The sequence below is a fragment of the Tachypleus tridentatus genome, unplaced genomic scaffold, assembly GCF_004210375.1.
Source record: "Tachypleus tridentatus isolate NWPU-2018 unplaced genomic scaffold, ASM421037v1 Hic_cluster_2, whole genome shotgun sequence".
NCBI classification, from domain to species: Eukaryota; Metazoa; Arthropoda; class Merostomata; order Xiphosura; family Limulidae; genus Tachypleus; species Tachypleus tridentatus.
The window spans coordinates 39416687-39428269 of record NW_027467782.1 but is presented as its reverse complement, the minus strand read 5'-3'; the positions used below and the strand labels follow the sequence as shown (position 1 = coordinate 39428269).

At 35.6% G+C, this 11583-nt stretch overlaps 1 long non-coding RNA gene across 2 annotated transcripts; it reads left to right on the top strand.

The window, feature by feature from the left end:
- The first annotated feature begins 286 nt into the window (after positions 1 to 286).
- On the top strand, positions 287 to 11275 carry LOC143243159 (uncharacterized). 2 transcript variants are annotated; one of them, XR_013024086.1, is made up of 3 exons: positions 287 to 378; positions 3903 to 3974; positions 10514 to 11275. It is a non-coding gene; the product is annotated as an uncharacterized LOC143243159 (long non-coding RNA). The 2 variants fall into 2 exon arrangements; XR_013024087.1 differs by lacking the exon at positions 10514 to 11275 and adding an exon at positions 7961 to 8448.
- Positions 11276 to 11583: the final 308 nt, after the last annotated feature.

Here is an 11583-nt window from a genome sequence, read left to right as displayed (position 1 = left end):
GTAGAATTTAAAAGAAAATTGTTATTACCCACTGGTATTTAATATAAGGAATGAAAATACAGCCATTAATTCATTTATATAAGCCTTCAAAGTATTATTTTAAAATACCTTAAGATACACAAAGAACAACACAACTCTGAAGGATGCGTTTTGATTTCTAGTGTCTTACTAAAATATTTTCATCATTATTCAAAGTATGTCTGATTCGTAAGCATTTTGAGTCTTGAGTTATTTTATTTACAGGACTGGTTATGTAAAACTACATTATTCCTCAAAATGTACGAGCAAAACTGAATGTTCATAGAATGTCTCCTACTACATTGCAGTCTGTTTTCAGTAAGGATGCACCACTCAAACTTTACTACTTGATAGGTTGAGGTAAGTAGTTGAGAATAATACGAATCTTATTTTTTTATTTGTTGTGCCTTGCTACGATGGGTTTAGTTTTAAACCATAGCTACGTGACGTCTTTAATTAAGTAGTACTATATAAATTACTCAATTTAGCTCTTGTTACATGGAGCTTAAACATCATACTGCTATTGTTCAAGCAGTTTCAACATCATTATTATTACCGAAACCAAAGGTAGACTGAGGTTATGTTTGCATCCATGTGTGTGTGTGTGTTTATCAGCAATATTTCTCGAAAACATTTGGGTAGATTTGAACGAAAGTTAGTATACAATTGGACTATGACCCAACTCAGAAGTGATTAATATTTGGAGGGCCGATGTCAAAGATAACAGCGAGTTCACGAAAAAAATCATATTTGTTACCATGGAGACCGATTTTGTACACTACTTTTGTTTTATATCTTATTTAAAAACGAACGGATTTGTTGAAACTTTGTAATCATGTAGAATATCATTACTTTTTGGTGTTGAAAACGACAAACATTCAGACACATTTTCAAATGTTTCAAGGATTAAATATGGTCAACGCCATTCAGGTACTGGTATTATTATTTAAAAAATCAATATTATTGTTTTATTATTGACTGAGTTAAAGGTATTGCGTTGAGCAGGTTACAAAATCGTAGTTTAGAATGCACTTGATTACTGATAAATTTAACGCCATCCTTTTGTTTCACTTTAAAACATCCTGTACCGAGTTAGTAACATTGTTAGCACTTGGTTGAATGAGGCCTTACAACAATAACGTTATTTAAACAAACCTGTTTCTAAACGATACAAAACATGGAAACTTACCAACTTGTCGGGATCAATATAAACCAGTGAACTAAATATTTAGTTTGTGAGTTATTTTTATACAAGCATGATCATGTTTTGTTTATAACAAGAAGCCTTGACTATACCATTTCTTTCCAACCTGAGAATAAAAGATTTAGTCTCAATTGTTAAGTTGGTTAAGAATAACGATATGGATGTCAGATATATAAAAATTATTAAGAATGGATATATGAAGTTCAAATAGCAAGACGATGAAGAATATAGATCTTGGTGAGAAGTGGTCGGTAATACAATGAATAATAGGGATTTGGGTGTCAAATAGTTAGCAAGACGATTAAAAATAGAGACGTGGATATCAAGCAGTCAAGATAATGCAAAATGGAGATCTGATAGTTAGAAAAGAGGTGAACAATAAATATTTGGTTGCCAGATAGTTAGTGAGACGATGAAGAATAAAGATGTGGATGTCAAACAGTTAGAAAGTTAGAATAATGATGTGGAAATCAGATAGTTATAACAATATGAAGAATAGACATATGAAGTTCAAATAGCAAGACGATGAAAAATACAGTACTGTGGTCTTTAATACAATGTATAATAGGGATTTGGGTGTTGTATAGAAAGAAGGACAAAAATAGAGATTTGTGTGTCAAATAGTTAACAAGACGATAAATAATAGAAATATGGATATCAAACAGTTAAAACAGAGTTGAAGAATAAAAATATAGAATCCAGATAGTTATAAAGATATGAATAATAGATATATTGATTTGATATAGCAAAATGAAGAACAATAGAGATGTGGATGGGAAGTTGTGAGTAACATAACAAAGAATAGAGATCTGGGTATTAAACACATAAAAGGACAAGAATAAACATTTCAGTGTCAAATAGTTAGGAAGACGAGGAAGAATAGAGATCTGCATATCAAATAATTAAAAAAGTTGTATGTCAGATAGTTATAAAATTATCAAGCATAGATTTGTGACGTTGAAATAGCAAGACGATGTCAAACAGTCGTTAAGATAATGCAAAATGGAGATCTAAAGAATTAATAGTTAGAAAAGAGGTGAAGAATAAAGATATTGAAGCCACATAGTTATAAAGATATGAATAATAGACATATGAATATCAAATTGCAAGGATAAAAATAGTTTGTTTGTTTTGGAATTTCGCACAAAGCTACTCGAGGGCTATCTGTGCTAGCCGTCCCTAATTTAGCAGTGTAAGACTAGAGGGAAGGCAGTTAGTCATCACCACCCACCGCCAACTCTTGGGCTACTCTTTTACCAACGAATAGTGGGATTGACCGTCACATTATACACCCCCCACGGCTGGGAGGGCGAGCATGTTTTAGCGCGACGCGGGCTCGAACCCGCGACCCTCGGATTACGAGTCGCACACCTTACGCGCTTGGCCATGCCAGGCCTTTCCCATTGCTACCCCTCACTTATCAGTTTTATTTTTATATATCATTTCCTTTTTTTGGCTTACGTCACTTTGTTACAACAACTGATTCAAGAGTGTAGTTACACTTGAAACGAATACAAACTGTGAAGAAAGGCAACAATAAAGTGGAACCACAATATTACTGAATATTTGCATATAGTAACTATGGAGACCAGACATTAAAATAAAAGCCGAACTTTGAGAAGAAAGAACAAAATTTTATAGCAAAAAATTACCCACCTTACATTTCATAGGTATTTCGACCAGTACAATTTGTAGGTATAAAGTTTTGTATGAATATTTTAATTGTATATTCACATAAGATGATTCTAAAAATCTCAATTAAATTCTTGAAATAAGAAACAAAAGTCAGACAACTAGTAACATTCATTTTACTCTGCAACCTGTGAGGCTCAGCAATTAGAGTTAACAAGTACTGGGCTGTTTCAGATAGCGTCGTACTGAAAACTTTAGAAAAATGTGTAATTTTCTAAGACAAAAATATTATTTTATACAGTAATTAATGCAGTGGAAAACTGTTCTCATTGTGTGAAGCAAACATTATTTTTGGTCTATTAAGTGTGTTATCGTTTATTTATAAATTAAGAGTTGTGTAACTTCTTTCCTTAAAATTATATTTACAAATTACATCAATAAATATATAAGCAGATTTAGTCCTAGTGAAAGTCTGGTTCTTGTTATGAGGTCAGAACTTTAAAACTCTGTTCTTTCATTAACAAAGGTTTGTCGTACGTATCGTAATTATCATCAGTCAAATGTCCACGATATTTTTCTTTCTAAGTTCCATCAGGTATCTTTAGAATGTTTCCTCACGTTGGATGATAATGAATAGGCTTTGATAAGGAATTTAAAAGTGGTAGAGTTGTCAAGAATAACGACCATTTTGATCAAGTAATTATTTTAGTTGAGAATAACATTGTTATTGTCGGACGATGTAACATAAATATTTTTATTTAATGATAGTTCTTTTAAAAGATTTATTCAGGGCTTAAATGGTAAGGACGAACATTAGAGCTAAAATCATAAGAAGTAGAAAAGGCAGATTTCATTATTTTCGTCATGAAAAATTATTGATTCGACAAAGAGTTACTTTGTCTTTCACAAGAAGGTCCTTTAGGTGTCTGTATTGTGATTTAAAAGTGTAAACTATGTTAGGTACATAGAGTTTACGTGGTGGAAGAGAGAACTGAAGACCTTTAGCTATCACTGATTTACACTGATTATTTGTGTTATAATTACATAGGTTAACAATCTGGTCGCCAGGATGAAACTAGGAATGAATGCTGTAATCAACACTGGTATCAATGATTCTAAGGTTAGTACAGTAGACTTTAAACTTTTTCAGTAAATTTTATGTTCTGTTGACGTTTGGTTCGAAATTCTTGATCCAAACTTTTACTCCACCAAACATGCTCACCCTTTATGATGTGTGTTAGGGGAGGGAGAATATTGTTAGGGTCAGTCTCACTATTCGTTTATGAAAGAGTGGTTAGTGGATGGTGATGACTAGGTACATCTATTCTTTGTTTGTTTTTTTTGTTTGTTTGTTTTGAATTTCGCACAAAGCTACTCGAGGGCTATCTGTGCTAGCCGTCCCTAATTTAGTAGTGTAAGACTAGAGGGAAGGCAGCAAGTCATCACCACTCACCGCCAACTCTTGGACTACTCTTTTACCAACAAATAGTATGATTGACCGTAACATTATAACGCCCCCACGGATGAAAGGGCGAACATGTTTGGTACGACGGGGATTCGAACCCGCAATCCTCAGATTACGAGACGCACGCTTTAACACGTTTGGCCATGCCAGGCCTCTATTCTTTCACTGCTGAATTACGGACGGCTAGCATAGATAGCCCTTGTGTAACTTTAAGCCAAATTTAAAACAAACTCCACCAAAACATGCTCACCCTTTATGATGTGTGTGGGGGGGAGGGAGAACATTGTTAGGGTCAATCTCACTATTCGTTTGTGAAAGAGTGGTTAGTGGATGGTGATGATGAGGTACCTCTATTCTTTCACTGCTGAATTACATACGACTAGCGTTGATAGCCCTCGTGTAGCTTCAGCCCAATGTAAATCAAAGCAACAGTATCTTCAGACAAATCTGATAATCTAACAACTTTTGAACATTTTGGTTTGGTTCTTTAAAGTGGAGATACTTTGGATTCACGTTTCGAAGAATGCATTCTGAAGAAAAGCAAATTTCAAGGTTGATGATTAATGGTATAACTATATTGAAGATGAAGAAATAGATTCATACAACAGAAGGGAACAGAGATAAAGTTTTCAATATTTTACAGATTCAGTATTTAAAGCAAAAAAAAAAAAAATCTTGATAATGAGAAACCTACTTCAGATAAAATGTATATCAGAATGGCTGGTATGGGTACTAACACTTTTACTGAGAAGGAGAGAAAAACATTTCGACCTTCCAAGATCATCTTCAGGTGAAGAAAGAGAGAGTTCGCAAGTGGCCGTTGCTGGACATATGTCTCAGGGACGATGGTATAAACCAGTGGTGCACAAACGTTTAGAGTCAGGGGCCACAAAAAGTGAAGATTAAAATTGTCCCACAGTTGTTTGACACAAGATGGACATCACATTTAAGAACACACAAATGACGATTACATTAAAGTGTTTGCACATTATTCTGAGAAATGTTACAATACGTCAACTGTCACAAAGTCAATGCGATGGATGGTGCTGCATGTCATCTACGAACTCAGAAATGTCCAGCTTGATGCTTGACGTTGAAAGACGCAAGATTGCTTCCAGATGATCATCAGTCAGCTGATTGCGAGTGTTGTTTTATTCAGTTTCATATACGAGAAAGCCTGTTCACAGGTGGTGTGGACAAGTGCGTTCTCTTTCAGATTAGCAAATGTATCAGGCAACGTTTTGTAGAAGTCAAGCAAACTGTTTTCTCGGTAAATAGCACGCAGTTCATCAGATGCTTCGAGATCAGTAAGTTAAAGCTGATATTCTGCTGAAAAGTCATCCACTGACACACTGAACGGATCAGCAAAAAGTTTCATCAACAATCTGCATTGGTCAAAGTCGTGAGTGAAACCGTGAGTTGAAGGATTGGATCAAAGTATCTAGCTTCCCAACATAAACTTGTGTGTCAATGTCCTGATTCTTCTGTAGCTGTGACTGAAAAGTGGGAAAGTGCACGAAGTTGCCTGATGTTGTTTGCTGCCAGAATAACTGCAACTTTGTCCTGAAAGCTGAGGCGTAATTTGCAAGCTGACAGACAAGCTGATCTTTGCCTTGCAACTTCAAATTCAGATCATTCAAGTGTTGTGTCATGTCGACCAGAAAGGTCAAATCAGCTTACTATGTTGGATTAATCAACTCCAATAATCTTCTGAGCATCTTCCCTCGACTCAGCCAGCGTACTTCACAGTGATACACAAGGTCACCATAGTCTTAATAAATTTTTTTCAAGAAGACTTTGAAACTGACTGTGCTTGAGCCCTCGTGATTTGATGAATTTAATGGTTTTCGTCACTAACGCCATCAGTGCCTGAAAACGAAGTTCTTTAATGCACAGGTTCTGTTGGTGAATAATGCAGTGCAACTTCACCAACTATTTGTTCTGCTTTCCTCAATGCTTCATCAACAGTGCTACCAGCCCGCTACTTTCTCCGGTCATGGCTGGTGCTCCATCAGTTGTCACACTTACCAGTTTCGTGAAATCCAATGAAACACTACTATACTACTGTCTCCTCGAACAGAGCAGACCCAGTTGTCTGACCCTTCATGGAACCTTGCTGATTTGTTCCTCTGTGATATCAAACGATGACGACACACCATGAAAAAAAAACTAGTAGCTGTGCTGTTGAACTGATGTCAGTCGACTCGTCTGCTGCTAAAGAGAAGTAGACAAAGTTGGCTGCTTTATTTGAAAGCGGTCTTGTCACATCTGCTGAGAGGTGTGAAATTCTTCACTGAACTGTCGTGCGATTCAAAGCCACCATCTGTAGCTTGCGGACTGCTTCCGGACACAACTTTTCCGATACAGTAATCATGCATTGCTTAACAAAATAACCATCAATGAACGGTTGGCCAGATTTCGCTATCATCAACGAAATATCGTAACTGACCTCACATGCTGCACCTAAATCTGCTGACTGCTTTGAGAAAACGTTCTGCGACTGCCGCAGAGATTCTATTCGAGCTGTTCGTTCATCAGTGACTACGTTGTGGAAATCTTTATGCTTCGACTCATAATGACACTTTATATTGAATACCTTCGCCACTGCTACTGTCGAATGACACAGCAGACAAATCACGTTCTTCTGTTCTTAAAGAAAACAGTACTGTGCAGTACAATCATCATGAAACTGCCGGTTTTCGTCATCAACTTTTCTTTTACGATTAGCTACCATTTTTGTGACGAAATAATATCAAAATAGGGCTCGTAAGTAAATCTCGAAGAACAATTGGAACGCGTGAGATTTCGTAATTAAGGAAATATTACGTCATTAAGCCAAAGATTAAATGCCTATGCATTAACGAGATTTTTTATTAAATTTTCTTTATTGCTCGACACAAATATGGAACCATCAAGTGTCTAATCTAATGCATATTCTTCTATAGCGCTTAATCTTCGCGAATTCTAAGTGCGCGAACTCTCTATGTTTGAGTTTCCTATTGGACATTGCGGGCCTGATTTTGTGCACCACTGACATAAACAGATACGGAAAGTTATTTACCCGTTGATAAAATAAAACGTGGTTATTTTGCTGTCGAAACAAGGGTAAACTGCTATCTGCAGTGTCGTGCATAGAAACAACAAAAACCACAAGAAGGTCTTTCCCCGAATTTTAGTTAAGCTATAGCTAGCAGAAAGGCCGAATTTACACCCTGAACTGGTCTCGCGGGCAGATTGAAATTTTTACTATGTGACTAAGTATCGGGAATGTATTGCTCGTGCTAACTAGACACTGCTAGACAGATCACAGCCAAAAGGAGCTTGCTTGATCGATGTTCATAGGTGTCCGCGACACACACTTCAAAACCCCAGTCGTAATGTTTGTCTGCTCATTCTGTCATTGTTAATTTGTTATGTTACTTAATAGCATTACATACAAAGTAAGTTTTATGTGTGTAAAAACGGCTCGTTTGGGTTGAGAAAATATTTTACGTAGAGGAGCGAACAACGTGGTCAGCTTCCGGTCAGTTACCTCTTTCTTTCTTTGTGAACCTGACGATGACCGAACTAGCCGTTTTTACATATATATTTCTCTACAAGTGGGTTTTCTCGATATCATTAAAGTAAGTTTTACTTTGCAGGTAACATGTTTACCAAACAAATGAAGACAACATGTACTACTCAGTGCACCTCTTTATTGAATCACTAAATGCCAGCACAAATATATATTATGTACACTGAAAGTTTGCCAAATTTCATACAGATACATAAGTCGTATCAATACAGTCCTCTCGAGTTCTTCATGGTAAGTACTCGGATGTTACTCTTTTACCAATACATTTTTAATATTTAGTGTTTGAATTAATTAAATACAGAAACAGATAAGGAAAGTTATTCAACCATTGATGAAACAAAACATGCTTATTGTACTGTCAAAACAAGGGCAAACTGCTATCTGCAGTGTCGTGTATGGAAGCGTCATTAACCACGAGAAGGTCTCCCCCCCTGGTACATCTGTAAAACATACATATCGTGTTGATTTATTTACTGATACCGCTCAACAACATGCATGCCTGGTTCACTAAATTACCCTGTACAACTGAACAACACAGACACCGGGTTCACTAAATTACCCTGTACAACTGAACAACACAGACACCGGGTTCACTAAATTACCCTGTACAACTGAACAACACAGACACCGGGTTCACTAAATTACCCTGTACAACTGAACAACACAGATACCTGGTTCACTAAATTACCCTGTACAACTGAACAACATAGATACCTGGTTCACTAAATTACCCTGTACAACTGAACAACAAAGATACCTGGTTCACTAAATTACCCTGTACAACTGAACAACATAGATACCTGGTTCACTAAATTACCCTGTACAACAGAACAACAGAGATACCTGGTTCACTAAATTACCCTGTACAACTGAACAACGTAGATACCTGGTTCACTAAATTACCCTCTACAACTGAACAACATAGATACCTGGTTCACTAAATTACTCTGTACAACTGAACAACGTAGATACCTGGTTCACTAAATTACCATGTACAACTGAACAACGTAGATACCTGGTTCACTAAATTACCATGTACAACTGAACAACATAGATACGTGGTTCACTAAATTACCCTGTACAACAGAACAACAGAGATACCTGTTTCACTAAATTACCCTCTACAACTGAACAACATAGATACCTGGTTCACTAAATTACCCTGTACAACTGAACAACAAAGATACCTGGTTCACTGAATTACCCTGTACAACTGAACAACATAGATACCTGGTTCACTAAATTACCCTGTACAACAGAACAACAGAGATACCTGGTTCACTAAATTACCCTGTACAACTGAACAACGTAGATACCTGGTTCACTAAATTACCCTGTACAACTGAACAACACAGATATCTGGTTCACTAAATTACCCTGTACAACTTACCCTCACTGGTACTGAACATCATACAACTTTAAATAATAATTATGAATCTGTACGAACAATTTTACTCACATATACTATAGACTTTATAATTTTGTGAGATGTGAGAAACCAATCGAAACTTTCATGTTTCTTTATATGTGAAGTCTGTTGTTTTTAACCCTTAATCCCAGAGCCTATGGGCGTATTTTTAACAATAGATAATTTACCTATTGGTTTTTTAACTTCTAATCCCAAATTCTGTTGTTGTATTTGTTATCTAATTCTCATTTCTTGACATAGTAAATACTCAAGCCTCGTTTTTTGTACAATTTTCTTAGAGGTTTACTTTTGACAGACTTTTTTATCTCATCCTTTTATATTGTTACAGAATTCGATATCAACACCAATCAGTGAAGACTGACTTTGAAAGCAGCTGTAGACAATATTTGATTGGACAGAGAACATTATGTACTGCTTGTTTTATATATACTGTGAACAGTGGTGTCTGTCTATCAGTTCATCTGTCTCCTGTTTATAACGGCTTCACTTCTCATGTTGAGTGTGAAAAGCTATGGATGAAGTCAAAGTACAACATTAACTTTTTAAATAACAGTAGAACAGGTATGAATAATGTTAACAACAAACAGGATATTCTACACTAACTTGTTATGAATTAATAACACTATGTATCAGAATTTGAAATGTGACATAACGGTTTGTTATTGTTAAATTGTTCTTAGCAGAACACTTACTATACAAACATAGAAAATCAAAACTCATGTAACACCCTTACTCTAGAGTATCACACAATCTTACAATTAGTCTTTAGTCACTGCTACACGAGGGCTATTTGCGCTAGTCGGCCATAATGTAGCAGAAAGACCAGACATCGCTACCAACCGCCAATTCTTGGTCTACTATTTTATCAACGAATAGTGGGATTGACTGTAATATTATAATGTCCTCATGGCTGAATGGTCGATCATGTTTGGCGTGGCGTGGAGAAGTACACCGGACTTTTGTACCATTTGCTGGTGTATAACTCATCACATACAAACATGGATCACCATTAGGTTCCTCGACTCAAATCACTACAAGTTGGTGTATATATAAATAATTTACGTAGGTTCTCATACACTTTCTCACTCAATTATCACGATAACTGTATTTATATATACACATATATATGTATGTACATAGTTGTAGATGGACGAGAATTTAAATAGAAATGTTGTTGGTTGTTTTTTTTAGGGTAACACTGTCTTCTCAGTCAACGTTGTACGAATGTTGATGACGAAGCTACATATGGATAATTCCACAGAAACTGCGCATGTCAGGTAGATATTAGTGGTTGTCTTATTTAATAACAAACTCAGCGATGGTAAAACCTATTTTAAAATTTGAAGAAAAATAAACATATGAGTATCTAGAAAACTATGGGAAAATATCAGTATATTTAGTGAAGTAATTGTTGTATTTTTTACTTTATAAGTAATTCTATCTTTCTAAAAGTAGTGACACAGAAATTCAAAAATGTTCTGGTGTTTGTCCTGTTTTGAATTATTAAGATTTTTATTGATTACATCAATTACCACTCCTCAACATATTTCACACCTGAACATTGATAATAAAACTGTAAACAGTTTCAGGTTTGATTTGTTTTCTTTTAATCAATAGCTTAACCTTTTAATGTACTTCTGTACATCAGAATTCCCAGATGTTGAGTGATTTATAGAACTGTGCATTCTTAAAAAACACATTAACTCATTACAATAAAATTTATATCAGGCTGTGACTGTTATACAAGATTAAATATTAAAATAAATAGATACAGCTTAAAGGATTTACCGGAGTTTTCAAAATCTATAAAATAAAAATTAGTCGTAGAATCACTAGAAACAAAAGTCCACGAAACGTATTAGGGATTTTATTGGAAAGAAATGTAAACAGCTTTCCAAAGGAAAATAAATGTCAGAAGAGAATAAATAACTGTTTTTATAGGAAAGTCATCAAAGCTACTGCGCTTCTTTTCCGTTTACTCGGAATCACTTATCTTCTGCATCAGTCCTCATGACGATACTCACCTAGAGAGGGAGTACATGGTAACTAACGCCTTGTTGTAGTCCTCCAAGTAAGTATTTCAAGTCTGATTTTATATGAACGGGGAAAACAGAAAAATGTGGGTGTGGTTCTTACTGGCCATAAATCTGTTATTTTCACATCGCTTCCAAGTCCTTGACAGTGCTGGATATTAAACCTTACGGTCCGTCCAGTTACTATTATTTCTGTATCTTACACAGTTAGGACTGGCATGGCTTAGC